This window comes from Scyliorhinus canicula, chromosome 9, assembly GCF_902713615.1.
Source record: "Scyliorhinus canicula chromosome 9, sScyCan1.1, whole genome shotgun sequence".
Classification (NCBI taxonomy): Eukaryota; Metazoa; Chordata; class Chondrichthyes; order Carcharhiniformes; family Scyliorhinidae; genus Scyliorhinus; species Scyliorhinus canicula.
In genome coordinates this window covers 183994356-184014658 of record NC_052154.1, presented here as the reverse complement: position 1 = coordinate 184014658, position 20303 = coordinate 183994356, and the positions used below count along the sequence as shown (strand labels likewise).

The 20303-nt window shown below is 49.2% G+C and overlaps 1 protein-coding gene across 1 annotated transcript in view; it reads right to left on the bottom strand.

Annotated features, from left to right (window-relative positions):
- Positions 1-7357, bottom strand: part of bbox1 (butyrobetaine (gamma), 2-oxoglutarate dioxygenase (gamma-butyrobetaine hydroxylase) 1) — a 226372-nt gene extending 219015 nt beyond the window's left edge. The window contains 1 exon segment of the mRNA XM_038808297.1: positions 4718-7357. The gene's annotated coding sequence lies outside the window, so the exon portion shown is untranslated.
- Between the last annotated feature and the right edge of the window lie 12946 nt (positions 7358-20303).

Genomic DNA, 20303 nt, shown 5'->3' with positions numbered 1-20303 from the left:
CATCCACTGCCTGCCATCCCCGCCCTATCCCCATAACCTAACCTGCACATTCCTGGACACTAAGGGGCAATTTAGAATGACCAATCCACCTAACCTGCACATCTCCGGGCTGTGGAAGGAAACTGGAGTAATTGTAGGAAACACACAGACACAAAGAGAATGTGCAAACTCCACAGTCACCCAAGGTCAGAATTGAACCTGGGTCCCTGGTACTGTGGGGCAGCAGTGCTAACCACTGTACCACTGGGCTGCCCTTGAATTGCTGCAGTCAATGTGGGCCCAAATTCTCCGGTCGTTGCGATTCATTTTTCTTGTCGGCACTTTTCTTGTCCCCCCCACCCGTGGGTTTCCCATCGGCATAGGGTGGTTACAATGGTGGGAAGAAAGAATCCCGCCGCCAGTGAACAGCACATGGCTGAGAAACAGGCAGCTGGGGAAACAGAGAATCCAGTCAATGGTGTATGTAAACCGATGGTGGTGTTTGGGAGAAAGTTCTAGGATTTTGACTCATAGGCGACAAAAGGACAGCAGTAGTCAGGATGGTGTGTGGCTTGGAGGGGAATTTGCAGGTGGTGGTGTTTTTATGTGTCTGCTGCCCTTGTCCTTCCAAGTGATAGACGTCAAATTTAACGTATCCAATTCTTTTTTTCAATTAAGGGGCAATTTAGAGTAGCCAATCCACCTACCTGCACATCTTTGGGTGTGGGGGTAAGACACTTGCAGACACGGGGAGAACGTGCAAACTCCACTCGGGTCCTCGGTGCTGTGAGGCATCACTGCTAACCACTGTTCCACCCTAGTCGAAGGACAATTAAGAGAAAATTTCAAGAAGTTATTCTCAGCTGCAATGATCACTGCTCAGAATTTCAAAGCTCCTTAATTCCACCCTTGGAACTATGATTTTTGTTTCTCATTCTATTTGAATCTGTACTTGCTGTTGAGCAAGTGTTTGGAACTCTGTAGGTGCATTTTGGAAAGAGGCAAAGGAACCAAGGATAACTGATGACATCGATTTTTGAGGTGTAAACCTGGTGCAATGGTTCCCGCATACCTATTTTACTAAGTGAAATGACTATACGCTAAATTCAATGTGGAATTTCAGGTCCCATTCCTTCGACTGGAGGGCAAAATATTGTTGAAACAATCAGAAAAGCTTAATAGTTTTAAAATAATTAATATATTAAAATACATAAAATGATATTTTGTGATTATTTAGAAGAACAAGAAATTTACTTTGTTTTGACCTGTCATGAAAGCATGAAAAATAATCAAGCTTCCTCGTTTAACAGAAACACTGAAACTTTTCCATAACTGCTATTTAATCAGAGGCTTGGCCACTAGCTGCTGAGGGTCTGGCCAAATGTACACAGTAATTAAAGGCTTTCATAAAGAACAAAACAAACCAGCCCTGGTAAAGTTATTTTCCACTGTTCTATGACATCATTGCAGTTGATCAATTATATTCCTAACTATATACCCATATCTGGCATCTATTATTATTTCTGTTTCTGGAATATTTCAAAAGTTGAAATGCTCAGATGTAACAAACTTTTGTACAGTTATAGTTAATTAAAGTTTACTACATGAGACAAGTTTAAAGATAACATACAGTGCACTAAAGAGATTGGAATCGAGGATGTGTAAGAGGTCAGAATAAAAGGAGTGCAGATACCTTCAAGGATTGCAGGGCTGGAAGGAGGTTACAGAGTGTGGTAGTAACCACTGCTGTATATATCAGGGTATATATGGTAAGGCCCTGTACTACAGGTACGGGGGTAGTCCCTGCCTGCTGGCTCCGCCCAGTAGGCAGAGTATAAATATGTGTGCTCCCCATACAGCAGCCATTTCGCCAGCTACTGTAAGAGGCCACACATCATAGTGTAATAAAGCTTCAGTTGTATTCAACTCTCGTCTTTGTGCAATTGATCGTGCATCAATTTATTACACTAAGATGTGTGGCCTCCTACAGCAGCTGGCGAAATGGCTGCTGTACGGGGAGCACACATAATTATGTAATAAAGCTTCAGTTGTATTCAACTCTCGTCTTTGGGCAATTGATCGTGCATCACAGAGATAGGGAGGAATGAGGCTATCAAACAACTTAAAACACAGGATGAGAATTTTAAAATTGAGTTGTGGCCCTACCGGGAGCCAAAGTAGGTCAGCAAGCACAGGAGGATGGATGAGTTAGATCTGGTGCAAGTTGGGTAATGAGCAGCAGAGTGTTGAATCAGCTAAGGTTTACAAGGGTGGTTGAGCATCCAAGGAGAGCATTGGTATAGTAAAGTATGGAAGTAATCCAAGTATGGATGAGAATTTCAGCAGCAACATAATAAATTATATGATGGGTGCAAAAGCAACTTGCATCTATAAAGCACATTTAACATAATAAAACGTCACTAGGCACTTTTACAACCTTCTCCATCCATATTTACAATGGAAATTGTCAAGTCAGGAAGACCCAAACTTGTAATTGCTGACATAGTTAGTGGGGATACCGTCCTGGCAATGAGACAAGACTTACCCAGGGATGGTGATGGAGAAGTTAGGAACATTGGCCGGAGGCTGCTTATAGGATTTTGTCAATGTGAACTTGTGATGCTTTACTCAACTTCTGTTACCATTGATGGCATCGCAGTGCCATAGGTTTTCACCTCCCAGCTTCTTACCCAATATTGTAGAGAAGTGTCTCTACCCCAAACAACTATTTTCTCTGGGACTTGATGAGCCCACATCTGGAGCAATGTTGAAGATCAGTTATTCTCCCCTTATTTTAAAACTGATACAACTGCTTTGGAAGCAGTTCAGAGAAGGTTTACTCAATGCATTCCTGGGAGGAATGGCTTATCTTAGGAAGAAAGGTTAACCGGTTGGGCCCATACCCGTTGAAATTTTGAATAAGGAGAGGTGATCTTATTGAAACATAAGATCTTGAGGAGGCTTGATAGGGTGGATACCAGGAAGATGTTTCCTCATGTAGGGGAGGCTAAAACTGGGGGACATAGTTTAAGAATAAGATGTCTTAAAACCTTTTAAGACAGCAATGAGGAGAATTATTTTCTCTCAAAGAGTTGTTGGTCTGTGTATTCTCTTCCCCAGAAAGTAGCAGAGGCTGAGTCTTTAAACTTATTCAATCCTGAATTCAGTAGATTTTTGAGAGACAAGGGAATCAACGGTTATGGAAGACAGGCAGGAAAGTGGAGCTGAGGTCACAAACATCAGCCATGATCCTACTGAATAGCAGAGCAGGCTAGAAGGGCTGAATGGCCCACTCCCAAATCTAATAATTCTAAAGACCAAATTTTTCTATTGTTTTACCATAGGAATATTTTAAAACTCATTAAGACAAAATGTATGACTTCATAAATGGGGATTGAATATATTTTGTATTGCTTAATTCTATTTTAATACAAATTGTACATCTGCATGATTGTCACAGGAATATTGCAAAACTAAATTTGACCCAAGTAACATAAGGAGATAATAGGGGAAGGGAAGCAAAGCGGTAATGTTACTGGAGCAGTGTTCCAGAGACATGAATACAAATCCCACCATGGCAGCTGAGAAATTTAAATTCATTCAATTAATAAAACTAGGATAAAATACTAGTCTCATAACTATGAAATTATTGTTGCTTGTCGTAAAGACTCATGTGTTCACTAATCTCCTTTGGGGATGGAAATCTGCCATCCTTACCTCCAGACCCGCTGTAATTCAATGCAATGTGACTGACTCTTAACTGACCTCTGAAATGGCCGAGTAAGTAACTCGGTTGCATAAAACCCTCTGCAGAGAAGTTGAAAAGTGGAGGCAGTTTCACTCGTGGCTTTCAAAAGGGAATTAATCATTATCTGAAGAGTAAAAAGTTGCAGGACTAAGGGGAAAAAGCACACGAATAGGACTAGCTAAGTTGCTCTTGCTGAGAGCCACAGAGGGATGACAGGCATAATGGCCTCCTTCTATGGCAGCATGGTAGCACAGTGGGTAGCACAGTTGCTTCACAGCTCCAGGGTCCCAGGTTCGATTCCCAGCTTGGGTCACTGTCTGGGTGGAGTCTGCACGTTCTCCCCGTGTCTGCGTGGGTTTCCTCCGGGTGCTCTGGTTTCCTCCCACAGTCCAAAGATGTGCAGTTTAGGTGGATTGGCCATAATAAATTGTCCTTTGTGTCCAAAAAGGTTTGGTAGGGTTACTGGGTTACGGGGAGGCGTGGGGATAGGGTGGAGGTGTGGGCTTGGGTGCGGTGCTCGTTCCAAGAGAAGGTGCAGACTCGATGGGCCGAATGGCCTCCTTCTGCACTGTAAATCCTATGATACATATGCTAAAATCATCCCATGATTCCAAAAAAGCAGACGGACCAGCTGGCATTAATCTCGGCACCAGAAACAACAAAGGCATACACTGCCCAGTTGGTTCTGCAGAGTTCTCATCGCTAACATCTGGAAATGAAAACCAAAATTGGGAGAGCTGTCCTGCAGATTAGACAAGTAACAGCCTGACATTGTTATCCTCACCAAATCATACCGACAGCCAATGTTCCCAACTTTTCCATCACCATCCTCGGGTATGTCTTGTCTCATTGCCAGGACAGACATCACCACCAACCCCCCCCCCCCCCCCCCCCCCCCCCGCCCCACAACACCCAGCCGAAAGTGATCGCAGAGTGGGAAGAAGTGACTCTGTGAGTTCTCAACATTGACTTTGGACGCAATGTACTCACATGGCATCATGTCATCTATATTGAGCACCACTTGGAAGAAGCACGAAGGGGAACAAGGGCATGGAACCTGCTCTCGGTGGAGGGGTGAACATCCATCAGATAGAGTAGCTCGGTATCACCATTACTGGCTCAGTTCTGCAAGGCATATATGCCAGACAAGGTCTGCGGCAGATGATGAGAGAACCAATATGGGGGAAGAATCTACTTGACTTCAGCCTCACCCATCAAGTTGTTCCAGGTGTATCTCTCCATAACACTGGTAACAGTGATAACGGCACAGTCATTCTGGAGCTGATACCACCATGCTAAATTGGATAGATCTAACCATCAGCAACATCCGGGTTAGGTATTGGGTCCATATATCACCCTGTGGCACTGAAAAGCCCCATTCTTGTCAAAGAGGAGTTGAAGCTCCTTAGCCTTCTCAGTTCACCATTTGTTCTTGATTTCTCTGGTTCTTCGCACTCGGCCTTTGTTAATTGATGCACTCTTCTCTTTGCTTTGCTGGTTATATTGTTTTGCCAGGCACAGAAAGCTATCCTCTTCTTGTTAATGAGGTCTTGGATAGTGTGGTAATTCTCGTTGAACCAGTCTCGGTAGCCAATGGTCTCTTCACAGCTTGATACGATGGCTGTCTTCAGCTCTTTCCCGTCTTCCTCCACTCCATCAGAATGGACACTTTTGGAGATTACATTGTTGGAAATTCACAAGCATGAATGGCTCTTGAAGCCACTCAACATTGATCTTTTTCCTGAATGGTTTCTTCACCTTCCGCTGCTTCTGGTGGAATTTGATGGGCATAGAGGAGCGGATGAGCCTGTGGTCCATCCAGTCATCTGCACTGGTATTGCTTTGGTGATTAGGGCATCCTTTTGGTCTCAGAAGTGGACAATGTCGAAGTTGATCATGTGCTAGTGCTTTGATCACTGATGTTTCTAGGAAGTCTTGAACTTGTCTTTTTAGCAGAACAGTGTGTTAGTGATGACAAGGCAAACAGGAGATTCCCATTGGAACTGCAATTCTCACTCCTTCCTTTCTGATGGTTCCTTTCCAGATTTGGAAGTCCTTTCCAATCCTGCCACGAAAGTCCCCAAGCAGAATGATCTTATCTTCCCTTAGGAATATTTGAGAGTATAGTGTCCAGGGTGGAGTAGAAGCCTTCTCTGGATTCACCATTGGCATCAAGGGTTCGGATGCTCATGACTGTTGCTTGCTGGTTCTTGACAAGTTGTTGATGGAGAGTCATGAGACACTCCTTGATGCCAACAGGGAGCTCCGAGAGTCGTTTGACAAGTTCGTTTTTAATGGCGAAACCAATTCCATGCATCCTGGGCTGATCCTGGGGTTTTCCTCTCCAGAAGATGTAACCACCGCCATCTTCCCTCAGCTGCCCTTCGCCTGTTCATCGGGTCTCTTGCAGGGCAGCGACATCAATGCTGAAATGCCTGCGTTCACAGGCAACAAGGGCAGTCCGCCGTTTGTCAGTTTCGCTCATTGTCCACGAATCCAAAGATGTGCAGGTTAGGTGGATTGGCCATGTTAAATTGGTTAGGTAAGGTACGACATAGGGCTGGGGAATGGGCCAGGGTGGAGTGCCCTTTTGGAGGATTGGTGCATACTTGATGGACCGAATGGCCTCCTTCTATAATGTAGGGATTCCATGAAAATGAGGGCTCAGACATTCCAGGTTCTGAAATTCAGTTCAACTTTAATTTTATGATTTCAGGTAGATGAGCCTGTTGGATGAGTTTTTCCAGCTAAGTTGATGATGGAACAGACTATTTTATGGCATCTTTTCTAGCCCTTTCCCCATGCTAGGTGAGCAGTCGATCCTGAAGAGGGACACTCAGTCATGAAGAAAGCTACCAAACACTGTCCTGTTCCTATTCTGCGAGCGAGACAAATGTGCCTATGTGCCTGTCCGAAGCTAGGTGTTTGCAAACCTCATGTACCTGTCCCCATCATCCCTCGCCGCAGGGTTTGTCTGGGTGGTTCCCTCTCAGTGCCTGGTGCGGGGCTTATTTTAACGTGGGTATGCCATTGTACATCAGCAAACATACGGTCCTTGACAGAAGGTAATACCAGTTCCAGTGGCAAGGGACCCTCAACAACTTGGGGATCTCCCTACTGCTGCAGTCTTTATCCGCTATTGCAGCTGTTGATACCAAATGAACATCTTCCACCTAATCCGCCGTTGAAGACTTATTTTTGATTGTGCATTGTCTAGTTCCTCCTCTTCGATCTTAACATCATGGATGGCCCTGCAGGAGATTAATACTCCCAACAGCATCGTTTTCGGGATCAAGCTTCTCCACCACGGCAAAATGGCAATCAAAGGAAAGGAACAGCAAAACTATATTTAACCATAATCTGTAAACACATGGCCCAGCATAACCTAAAAATTAGATTTAACAATGAATATTCTTGTTTAGTAACCTTTTACTCTTACGGGTGAACTGCCATTGCTTGAATTGGGTTCCCCGAAATCTTTTTTCACCGCTGGTCCAAGTCTGCAACTAACGTCATGTCCTTATCAATAACAGATACAAAATAATTTTTTTTAAAATTTAGATTACCCAATTATTTTTTCTATTAAGGGGCAATTTAGCATGGCCAATCCACCTACTCTGCACATTTTTGGGTTGTGGCGGCAAAACCCACGCAGACACGGGGAGAATGTGCAAACTCCACACGGACAGTGACCCAGAGCCGGGATCGAACCTGGGACCTCAGCACCGTGAGGCGGTTGTGCGAACCACTAGGCCACCGTGCTGCCCTAGATACAAAATAATTTGACTTGAAGCCATTTGCTCTTCCCCCCCAGACTGGATAACTGATTAAGTCACCGAGGAGCAGCAGGTATTCTGAAGAGGTTCGTATTCCACTTGAAACATCAGCTCTGCTTTTTCATTATTTTTTCACAGGGTTAGGCCAGCATCTGTTGCCCATCCCTAATTGCCCTTGAGAAGATGGCAGTGGGCCACCTTCTTGAACCATTGCAGTTCATGTGGTGTAGGTACACCCACAGTGCTGTTAGAGAGGGGGTTCCAGGATTTTGACCCAGCGACAGTGAACGACAATATAGTTCCAAGTCTGGGTGATGAGTGACTTGGAGGGGACCTTGTTGGATCTGGCGGTCCCATGCAGCCGCTGCCCTTGTCCTGGATGTTAATGGTTGTGGGTTTGAAAGGTGTTGTCGAAGGACCCTTGTTTGGCGAGTCCCTGCCGTGGGACCCCATCGATGGTACGGCTGGGACTGTGCGTCGGTGGTGGGAGTGAATGTTCACGGTGCAGGGACGGGGGAGCAATCAAGCAGGCTGCTTTGTCCTGGATGGTGTGGCGCCTTCTTGTGTGTTGTTGGTAGCTGCACTCATCCAGGCAAGTGACTTTGAGGGGGGCGGGGGGATCAGGAGGTGAGATACTCTGTCGTGGAGGACACTCTGTCATCCAGTTGGAGGCAGCTCTGTAAATCCGTCCCCAGGTGTGAGCGGACCCGACTGAATATATCCGATACTTCACGTTTCCATTGCCCGTTTTCAGCACCGGCAGCGTTTTGCTCGATCTCCGCGGCAGCGGGATATTCCGGCATCTAACGCCCAGCCTGTTAGCCAGCCGGCCACAACCGCCACCGCGCGCGGCCACAACCGCCACCGCGCGCGGCCACAACCGCCACCGCGCGCGGCCACAACCGCCACCGCGCGCGGCCACAACCGCCACCGCGCGCGCCCCACTCCCTGACACCCGCCACACGTGAGATGATTGACAGTACCGACCCGCCAATGGCATCGAGAGAGACAGACTCCAGCGGCCGAGGTCCCACCAATCAACGGCCGAAAGATTGAGCGGGCGATCCCCGCCCCCTCCCCTGTCAGTTGTCAGCAGAAACCCGCCGGCTTGTTTTCCACGGGCCGGAGCGGCGCCTTGCAGGCGGGCGGCCGGTCGGTCGGTATTTCTTTACCTTCTCTGGGAAAGCGTGTGTCATTCAACATTTCCAGCACCAGTCCCGCCAGCTTCCTGCTCCCCTCCACCTCCCTTTTCGTTTCTTTGACCGCCACCCTCTTCCTCACCCTGGGAGTTGGTGTGGGTGGGTGAGGGAAATTTCACACACACAAATTCCTGCTCTTGGAATGTCAAATGCATCATTTAAAATCGTCTCCTACCTGCTGCTTCCTTTGTGCTCAACACAACACCCTGGTGCAACCCGATATTGTTTGGAGGAGGAGCCCTGTGTGGTTTTATGATTGCATGGTTAAAAATACCGTACCAATGGGATCCTGGTGATTGTCACTTATTCACTAAAGTGTCCAGAGGGGTGTGACTTGTCGACAAAAATTGTCCATTGCATACCAGGTTGCCCCTGTTTCGCCAAGCCAAGAACTGACGATGCAGAGTCATTTTCTGTCTCCACTCCATAAGAAAGCATCTTGGTAAAGATGCTTTACCAAAAGAAGATTTGTCAGAACTGAGCGGTTAATGATAATAAGAGTCTTTATTAGTGTCACAAGTAGGCTGACATGAACACTGCAACAAATTTACTGTGAAAATCCCCGAGTCGCCACACGCCTGTTCGGGACCACGGAGGGAGAATTCAGAATGTCCAACTCACCGAACAGCTCGTCTTTCGGGACCTGTGGGAGGAAACCGGAGCACCCGGAGGAAACCCACGCAGACATGGGGAGAACGTGCAGACTACGCACAGACAGTGACCCAAGCCGGGAATCGAACCCGGTACCCTGGTGCTGTAAAGCAACAGTGCTAACCACTGTGCTACCATGCCGCCCATCAGGGGTGGTTGCACAGGCTGAACCAAGAATGATTGTGTTTCGCATTTTTCTTCTGTCGATTTATTGAGGTGAAATGTCCTTTGGTAGTACAGAACTTGTGTGTTGTTGAAATATTATGTTTCGTCGAATCTTTTCATCTCGCACTCATCAGGACTGCAAGGAGTGTTGTGATGAGACAATGAGTTTTGACAAAGTGTCTTTTTTCAGCCATACTCTGGGAAAATATGACTCTAAGCCTCCAAAATGCTTCAACGATGGGCCTAACATTCAAACATCAAAGGGAAGGCACATTTATACTATCACTCTGAACACAAGCAGAAACACTGCAGATGCTGAAATCTGGAACAGAAATTTGAAAAGCAAAATATATCAAGTCTATACAGGAAAAGCCCATTAAGTTCAGCTGGGGTGTGCTGGCATTTTTGCTCCACACACGCTCCCTGTTCCTCTTCATCTAACCCTGTCAGTATATCAAAACAAAAGTAAAATACTGTGGATGGTGGAAACCTTGGTCTTACAGTATCTGTGGAGATAGAAAAAGAGTTAATGTTGGAGATCAGGGACCTTTCTTTAAATGGGTTTGAAAGAACATCCACTCTTCTAGAGCCTGTTTAATCTTTCCTGACAGATATAATCTCTCAGTTCTGGTGTAATCCTTGCAAATCTGTTTTGCATCTTTACCAATTCAGCCAAATCCTTTTTATAATGTGGAGACGAGAACTACACGGTACTCGCAAGTGTTGTAACCAAGTGTTGCCACATAAAAGCCTAATGTTACATTGCCACTATGCAATTCTGAAGCACTAGAAATAGATCACACTGCTTGACTTGCAATTTTGACTTGCAGCACTATGTTTCATGATTTGCATATCATACGCATGGATCCCTTTTGCTCCGTGATGTTCGATCAATGACTCCAGAAGCGAGATTGGATGACAATTGAAGGCTTTATTGTATGAGATGTTTCCCTCAGCAGCGCAGGTACAGAATGCAGCTGCTGGGGAGACACAGGCTCTTATACTCTGCCTTACTGGACGGAACCAGCAGACAGGCTTCACCAATGATATAGCAGTCTCAGGTACCTCCCACACAAATGGTCTTACAGCATTGTCCAGGGTACCGCAATACCCCTAATACCGACTACCACATTCGCCCCCTGTTAAAAAAAGAGTCCGGCGGGGTGGTGGTCTCGCGTTATACAGTGGTTGAGGTTATGGTGGTACCAGGTATACATTAGCACAGTGTTTTGCCTCGTTACATGTCGCAACTATTTACAGTATTTATTTACAGTCAGAATTAAGCAATTAGTCGATCTGGGGCCCTGGTCGCCCTCTGCGATCATCGTAGCTTCGGCGGTGATGCAGGCGCCGGCTCGGGCACCCGTGGCTCCGGGAGCATGGCTTCGGCTGAAGCTCCAGACAGGGACAGAGGCCGTTGCCTCGCTAGTGGCGGAGAGGCGCTTCCTATTGGGTTGGAGGTCAGTTGCTTCACCTGTGCATCAGTATGGTTGGGAGATTTAATGGAGTTTATAAACCTAGAGAAGGTTACATTTAGCTTAAGAGGGAACGAGAAGTGGTTTCATAAGAGATGGTGTCCATTCATATCTCACTTTAAGGAATTAGCCTCAGTCAGCAGCTGAGGAGGGGGGTAGTTAGTTGATTAATTGTTTTCCAGTTGAGGGAGGGATTGTTAAATGTTAGTTAAATGTATGTAATGTAAATTATGTTTAAAAAATTGAAAAAGCTAATATAAAGGTTTATTTTTTTAAAAAGGATAGTTGCATGGTTACCATTACTGCGGCTTTCAATTCCAGATTTATTAATTGAATTTAAATTCCACCAGATCCCTGTCACCAGGGCATTAGTCTGGACCTTTGGATTATTAGCCCAGTGACATCACCACCATGCCAGCGTTTCCTCCACAAGTTAGTTCCATGATCATCATTGCTGAGACCAGCGTTTTATCAATTAATTGAATTTAAATTGCCACAGCTGCCACGATCGAAGTTGTACTCATAGGTTCATGTTAGGTTGGAACCAATTGCATTAAATGATTCATTTTGCTTTTATTACGAAAATCAACAGTTACCACCATTAAATGGCTCTTGAAAATGATTAACTATTTGCCTGGACCAGTCCTACAATCTTTTACATTTTCTTCTCACTTGTGTGATTCACCACTGAAAATACAACTATTGGTTATCTTCCAATATAATCACATTAGTAACATATTAATAACTTTTAGTATTTCAGTGATTGCATTCAATAACTGCCTAGCCATGAGGACGATTATGAAGCACCATTTTCCATCTTAACCTTCAGAACCTATATAGACTTTGTTTGAAATTATGATATGTTTATGGACAGTTGAGATTAATTTTGGATTACTCTGCCAAACAATTTACACAGACATGCTGATCCAATTATCCAACTACTATACCACAAATGATAGGGTCTCGATAGAATCCACTGGCGCTTGGCACAGCTGCTGATTGGTGTTTCTTCAATTTTCATCAAGTGGTTGCAGAAAAAATGTTGGCTTCCATACATTCACACATTTATTTAGGCGACACAACAAGTGGTAGTACTTATATCAATGAATTAGAAGATCATATGTTCAAAATCCCCACACCCCGCACCCATCCTTCCCCACCCTCCCAACTCAATTTCTTGAGCACCTAATCTTGGTTGATACTCCAATGCTTTCCACAGGTTTTGATTGTAAGGCGTGGGGTGCTGTTGTGTTGATAAGAAGACAGATTTTTCTGTGGTTAATATATTAGCAGACCCAGGTAGGAGGTACGTAATGGGCGGCACGGAGGCACAGTGGTTAGCACTGTTACTTCACGACGCCAGGGTCCAGGTTCAATTCCTGGCTTGGGTCGCTACCTGTGTGGAGTCTGTGCATTCTCCCTGTGTCTGCGAGAGTTTCGTCCAGGTGCTCCAGTTTCCTCCCACATGTCCCGAAAGACGTGCTGTTAGGTAACTTGGACATGTGTACCCGAACAGGTGCCGGAATATGGCGACTAGGGGCTTTTCACAGTAACTTCATTGCAGTGTTAATGTAAGCCTACTTGTGACAATAAAGATTAGTATTATTATTAAAGTAAGATTCACAGAGCTGACTGGGTTATCTTACTTTGACAGGCGTCAAAATATCCTGCAAATATGTGATACAACTGAGAAACTAATGTCAGTTGATATTTTCATCATTACAATGGACAATGTATTATTGCCAGCATTTCTTTAAAATCGCTCGTCAATCTGAGCAGAATTGCATGTGGATAATCAAGGCTGGGCCTTCTGATCAGACCGATTTAGATGGCAGAGGAAGAGGAAGGGGAGAGTGAGGGGGGTAAGATGGGTGGGAAGTAGGGACTAGGGATGGGAATGGCAGGGAAGAAATAGAAAAATGTCTCCACTTGGAGGCGGTTAGGCAAATGTGGCTTAGCAGGTATTTGGAAGAGTACTTCAGTGGGATTTGGGGGAATAGTAGTTCAGTGGGACATGGAAGAAATCTGCCTGGAGGGAATGGGACATTGTGTGGAAATGGGTTTTGTGAGGTACCTCAGGAGAGGTTGGAAAAATACCGCATTGGGTTGGGAGAAATTACCAATTAATTAAATGGGGATTTGGCATGAGCAAAGCACTTGGATGTTAACTTTGGCTCCTTCGCCACAGATGCAGCAAAGTAGCACAAGTGATTAGCACTGTTACTTCACAGCAGCAGGGTCCCAGGTTCGATTCCCCGCTGGGTTTGTGCGGAGTCTGCACGTTCTCCCCTTATCTGCGTGGGTTTCCTCCGGGTGCTCCGGTTTCCTCCCACAGTCCAAAGATGTGCATATTAGGTGGATTGGCCAAGATAAATTGCCCTCAGTGACCAAAAAAGTTTAGGAGGGGTTATTGGGTTACGGGGATAGGGAGGAAGTGAGGGCTTAAGTGTGAGGGCAAGATTGTTAAGAGTACAGTTAGCCTGGGTAGCAAGTCAATTGAAGTAACTAATAAATGTTCAAAGTTTATATAAATGTCCTTCACCAAGCGTTGCAATTCTCAGCAAGAATGTTTTTTTTTAATTTAGAGTATCCAATTATTTTTTTCCAATTAAGGGGCAATTTAGCGTAGACAATCCACCTACCCTGCACATCTTTGGGTTGTGGGGGCGAAATCCACGCAAACACGGGGAGAATGTGCAAACTCCACATGGACAGTGACCCAGAGCCGGGATCGAACATGGGACCTCGGCGCTGTGAGGCAGCAATGCTAACCACTGTGCCAACATGCTGCCCTATGAATGGTTTTTAAGTATTCAGCAGTTTGACTTGTTTAATGAGGGAGTCAGGGCTCCTTTTTAATTTTTCACAGAAGGAAAGTTAAATAATGGGCGCAATTCTCCACACCCCACGCCGGGTGGGAGAATCGTGGGAGGGCCGGGCGAATCACGCCACGCCGCCCTGGCACCCCCCGCAATTCTCCCACCCCCCAAAAATGGCGTGTCGCATTTTTTGACAGGCCGCTCGGAGAATGGCGACCGGCGATTCTCCGGGCCGGATGGGCCGAGCGGCCTGCCGAACCCGACCGGTTCACGCCGGCGCCAACCACACCTGGTCGCTGCCGGCGTGAACAGCGCGCGACAGGTGAGTGTGGGGCCTGTGGGGGGCGGAGGGAGGATCGAGCACCACAGGCGTGCTCAGCAGATGTCTTGCCCGCGATCGGTGCCCACCGATCGTCAGGCCGGCATCTGTAAACGATGCACTCTTTTCCCTCCGCCACCCCGCATGATCAAGTCGCCATGTCTTGCGGGGCACGGAGGGGAAGACGGTAACCGCGCATGCACGGGTTGGAGTTGGCCAACCTGCGCATGCATGGCTGACGTCACTTCGGCGCCGCCGGCCGAATCATTCCCGGCGCGCCGCTTTGACGCAAGCGTCAAGGCCGGGTGCTCGGGATTCACGCGCCGCCGCTCCTAGCCCCCCGGGGGGGGGAGAATAGGGGGCGAGGAGCGGCCTCCGATGCCGGAGTGAAACACTCCGGGTTTCAATCCGGCGTCGGCTGTTTCTCTCCATTTCGGAGATTCGCACCCAATATTTTTTTCAGGACATGGGTGTCATGACAAGACCGGTAATTATTACTCGTCCAGGGCAGCACGGTGGCACAGTGGTTAGAATTGCTGCCTATGGCGCTGAGGACCCAGGTTCGAATCCCAGCCCTGGGTCACTGTCTGTGTGGAGTTTGCACATTCTCCCCGTGTCTGCGTGGGTTTCGCCCCCACAACCCAAAGATGTGCAGGTTAGGTGGATTGGTCATGCTAAATTGCCCCTTAATTGAAAAAAATAATTGGGTACTCTAAATTTATTATTTTTTTAAAATTATTACTCGTCCTGAGCTTCCTTTGAGAAGGCAGTGGCGAGCTCCCTTCTTGAGCTGCTTCAGTTCATGTGATGAATGTTCTCCCATCGTGGTGTTAGGTAGAGAGTTCCAGGACTCTCATGCAGAGATGTTGAAGAAATTGTGATATTTGTTGACAGCGTTAAGGGGTGGGAAGAGGCTTGCATGGTGCATAAGCACTAGCATGATACTGTTCAGCCAAAAGTCCTGTTTCTGTGTGCCAGAAAAGCCTTTGCGAGTTACCGCAGTACATCCCACAGATATTGTCCACAGATATTGCAGCTGCTGTACAAAGGTAGTGGAGATTTCTAACTGTGGTCCCTTTTTGGACCTCTGAATATCCAAGTAGTCACTATTGAATTGTCGGGAAACCAGCAGCAAATTTACGCACAACAGAATCCCACAAACAGCAATGGCAGGAACAACCAATTGAATTGTCTTAACTGTTGTATTTTTGTTGACTGAGGGATAGACATTGATGTACCATCAATTGAACGCGAGACGAGTTGCTGGACAAAAGTATGGCTTTAATCGGCTAGATGTTAGCCCTGCGGTCGATTACAGTATAAGGACGACTGCCGGGAGTACTGGGTCTTTATACCCCGCCCTGGAGGCGGGGTTAACTCAGCATCTCGACCAATCGGGGAGCCGTCACATGACTGGTCTCAACCAACCAGTCGAGAGGCACATGACCGACCAGGGCCAATGGTAAGCCGGTGTTCTGCACCAATGGCAGGCAGCTATGCTAATCATACCACCACATTCACCCCTTGCGGAGAAAGAAGCCGGGAGTGTCAACGAGAGCTGGGGGGGGGGGGGGGGGGGGGGAGAACTGGTGGCATGAGTAGTAAGGAGAGAAGGAAAAAAAAATGTATCCTGGGCTTCCCACTGGCCCAGACATTTAGCAACAGTACATAGTGTCCATACAAGGTCCATGGAGGTGATGAAAGTTAAATGGACTCGATCAGCCTTTTCGTTGCCCGTGACGTCCTGGCAGACCGCGGCAGTGGAGTTGGTGACGTTGGTTCAGCCGATGGTGGTGGTTCAGCTGATGTCCTGGACTCCGGGAGCGATGGTCCTTGAACTGTCTCCGTAACCCGGGCTGGTGGGGGGAGACGCCATGGATGGGGGAGGGGTGGCCTGGGTGGGGCGCTGGGGGAAAAGGGACAGGGGGGGGGTCAGTGGTGAAGGGGGGGAGGGCCGCACGCCGGCGGGTGCCAGGTCCCGGAGGGAGACCGTGTCCTGCCGACTGTCGGGGTACTCCACGTACGCATACTGCGGGTTAGCGTGGAGTAACTGGACTTGTTCCACCAACGGGTCAGACTTGTGCACCCGCACATGCTTCCGGAGCAAGATGGGTCCGAGGGCGACCAGCCACGACGGGAGAGGGGATCCGGAGGACGGCTTCCTGTGGAAAACAAGAAGACGTTCATGAGGTGTCTGATTAGTTGTGGTACAGAGGAGGGAGCGGATAGAATGTAGGGCATCGGGGATAACCTCTTGCCATCGGGAAATAGGGAGATCTCTGGACCGGAGGGCCAGTGGTATGGTCTTCCAGATGGTACCATTCTCCCGCTCGACCTGTCCGTTACCCCGGGGGTTATAGCTGGTCGTCCTGTTAGAGGCAATGCCCCTGTTGAGCAGGAATTGACGCAGCTCGTCGCTCATAAAGGAGGACCCCCGATCGCTGTGTTTGTACACGGGGTAGCCGAACAGGGAGAAGATGGAGACAAGAGCCTTAATGACGGTCGATGTGGTCATGTCAGGGCAGGGAATGGCGAAGGGGAAGCGGGAGTATTCATCGATCACCTTCAGGAAGTAAATGTTGTGGTTGCTAGAGGGAAGGGGCCCCTTGAAGTCTATGCTGAGACTTTCGAAGGGGCGGGATGCTTTGATCAGATGCGCGCGCTCGAGGCGGTAGAAGTGCAGTTTGCACTCTGCGCAGATGTGGCAGTCACGGGTTACTGTCCTGACTTCCTCGATGGAGTAGGGCAGGTTGCGGGTCTTTATGAAACGATAGAAACGGGTCACCCCTGGATGGCAGAGGTCCACGTGGAGGGAGCGGAGGCGGTCTATCTGCGCGCTGGTGCAGGTACCGCGGGACAGGGCATCAGGAGGCTCATTGAGCTTCCCAGGATGATACAAGATATCATAGTTGTACGTGGACAACTCGATCCGCCACTGCAAGATCTTGTCGTTCTTAATCTTGCCCCTCTGTGCATTATCGAACATGAAGGCCACTGACCGTTGGTCTGTGAGGAGGGTAAACTTCCTGCCGGCCAAATAGTGCCTCCAATGTCGCAAAGCTTCGACTATGGCCTGGGCTTCCTTTTCCACTGAGGCGTGGCGGAGTTTGGAAGCCTGGAGGGTTCTGGAGAAGAAGGCCACGGGTCTGCCCGCTTGGTTCAGTGTGGCCGCCAGAGCTACTTCTGATGTGTCGCTCTCGACCTGGAAGGGGAGGGACTCGTCGATGGCGTGCATCGTGGCCTTTGCGATGTCTGCTTTGATGCGGCTAAAGGCCTGACAGGCCTCTGACGACGGCGGGAAGGTCGTGGACTGAATGAGGGGACGGGCCTTGTCGGCGTAATTGGGAACCCATTGGGCGTAGTAAGCGAAGAAACCCAGGCAGCGTTTAAGGGATTTGAGGGTATTGGGGAGAGGGAGTTCCATCAGGGGGCGCATGCGTTCGGTGTCGGGGCCTATCACTCTGTTATGCACTACGTAGCCGAGGATGGCAAGACGGTCGGTGCTAAACACGCACTTATCCTTATTGTAAGTTAGGTTAAGGAGTTTTGCGGTTTGGAGGAATTTCGGAGGTTGGTGTCGTGGTCCTGCTGGTCGTGGCCGCAGATGGTGACATTATCGAGGTACAGAAGGTAGCCCGTAATCCGTACTTGTCGACCATTCGGTCCATCTCTCGTTGGAAGACCGAGACCCCATTTGTGACACAGAATGGAACCCTTAGGAAGTGTTAGAGGCGCCCATCTGCCTCGAACGCGGTGTACTTGCGGGCACTAGCGCGGATGGGGAGCGGGTGATAAGCGGACTTGAGGTCCACCGTGGAGAAGACTTTGTATTTCAAAATCTCGTTTACCATGGCGGAAATACGGGGGAGAGGATATGCATCCAGTTGCGCAAACCGGTTGATGGTCTGGCTGGAGTCGATGACCATCCGGTTTTTCTCCCCAGTCCGGACCACCAGCACTTGGCCTCGCCAGGGACTGTTGCTGGCCTCGATGATCCCTTCCTTCAGCAACCTCTGGACCTCGGACCTGATGAAGGTCCGGTCCTGGGCGCTGTACCGTCTGCTCCGGGTCGCGACGGGTTTGCAATCGGGGGTGAGATTAGCAAACAAGGAGGGGGGTCCACTTTGAGGGACGCAAGGCTGCAGACAGTGAGGGGGGGTATAGGGCCGCCGAATTGGAAGGTCAAGCTCTGCAGGTTGCACTGGAAGTCCAGTCCTAGGAGTGCCGGTGCGCAAAGGTCGGGGAGGATAAGGAGTTTATAATTTTATAAAACCTTCCCCTGGACCGTGAGGTCCACGATGCAGCACCCGGTGATGCAGACGGAGTGCGAACCTGAGGCTAACCCAATTTTGTGTTTTACAGAGTGGTCAGGGAGCACGCAGCGTCTTACCGTGTCAGGGTGTATGAAGCTTTCCGTGCTCCCGGAGTCCAACAGGCAGCCCGTCTTGTGCCCGTTGAGGTGGATTTGCGTCGTCGTCTTGGCGAGCGTGCGTGGACGTGACTGGTCGAGCTGAATAGCCGCGAGCCGTGGAGAAGATCCATCGTCGTCGTCGGCCAGTGGGTGCTGGCAGGACCTTGTGTGCCAGTCCACGATGGCGGCGCCCAGGATCTGCACGTGGAGTCGGGACCCCAAGATGGCGGCGCCCAGGACCCGCACATGCCGTCCGGGGCCCAAGATGGTGGTGCCCGCAGGACCCTCGTGGTTGCTGGGGGCGGGGTTAGCGGTGCCGGCGGGCCGATCGGAGTGGCTGAGAGCGGGGGCAGAGAGGCACGCAGGCCAGGCGCAGGGGCCCGGGGGCCGGGTCGGGGGGGGGGGGGGGGGGGGGGAGATTGGTGCGGTGCGCTGGAAGGGCCCAGAAGGGCCCTGAGGAGGAAGTCCCCGGTCGCTGCGCGGCACAGCAGCGACCGATTTGGCCTGGCAGACCGACGAAAAATGGCCCTTCTTCCCGCAGCTCTTACAAAGGGCGGAGCGGGCCGGGCAGCGCGGGCGAGTGTGTTTGGCGAACCCACAGAAGTAGCAATGGGGCCCCGCGGACTTGTCGGGGTGTCCCGCGGCGCAGGCCTGAGGGGGGCCGGGAGTGGCGGATGGCGGTGGGGAAGCGTGCCAGGAGGCCCAAGGCGCTGCAGCGCGGCTGGGGGCATAGGCATGGGTGTTTAAGTCGGCGACCTCCAGGAAGGTGGAGAGAGTCCGTGCCTCAGTCAGGCTGTCGTCTTTTTCCAGCATCCGCTGGCGGATAGCGGCGGACTGCATCCCAGCCACGTAAGCATCTCTGATCAAAAGTTCCATGTGCTCAGTGGCTGAAACTTGGAGGCAGGCGCAATTCCTCCCCAGGACAGCGAGTGCCCGGTAAAAATCGTCTAAGGACTCACCGGGGAACTGTTGTCTGGTAGCCAGCAGATGTCGGGCGAAAACTCAGTTTACCGGTTTAAGAAACTGTCCTTTTAGCTTATCCATGGCCGCGTCGTATTCCTTTTCTTCCCCTATCATCACGTAGGCCGCCATGCCCACGCTGGAATGGAGTATATGAAGCTTCTGTGCCATGGTGGGGGGGCTGCTTGCGGTCGCCAGGTAGCTATCGAAACACGCCAGCCAATGCTTGAAGATTTCCGGTGCGTTCGGAGTTTGCGGGCTGATGCGGAGGCATTCGGGCTTGATCCGGAGCTCCATCTTCAAATTTCTAGCTGATTAAATTGATGTACCATCAATTGAACGCGAGACGAGTTGCTGTACAAAAGTATGGCTTTAATCAGCTAGATGTTAGCCCTGCGGTCGATTACAGTATAAGGACGACCGCTGGGAGTATTGGGTATTTATACCCCGCCCTGGAGGCGGGGTTAACTCAGCCTCTCGACCAATCGGGGAGCCGTCACATGACTGGTCTCAACCAACCGGTCGAGGTGCACATGACCGACCAGGGCCAATGGTAAGCCGGTGTTCTGCACCAATGGCAGGCAGCTATGCTAATCATACCATCACAGGCATCGACCAGGTTATGAGGATCACACATCAGGGTGCTGACAAGGCCTCGATTTAACATCTTAGGCAAAAGACGGCACCTCCAACAATACAACATTGCCTCTGTACTGCCATGAGGTGTCAGTGAAATTATGCAGTGCAGTCTCTGGAGCCAGGTTTGAACCCATGACCTGACTCTAAAGGCAAAACATCATG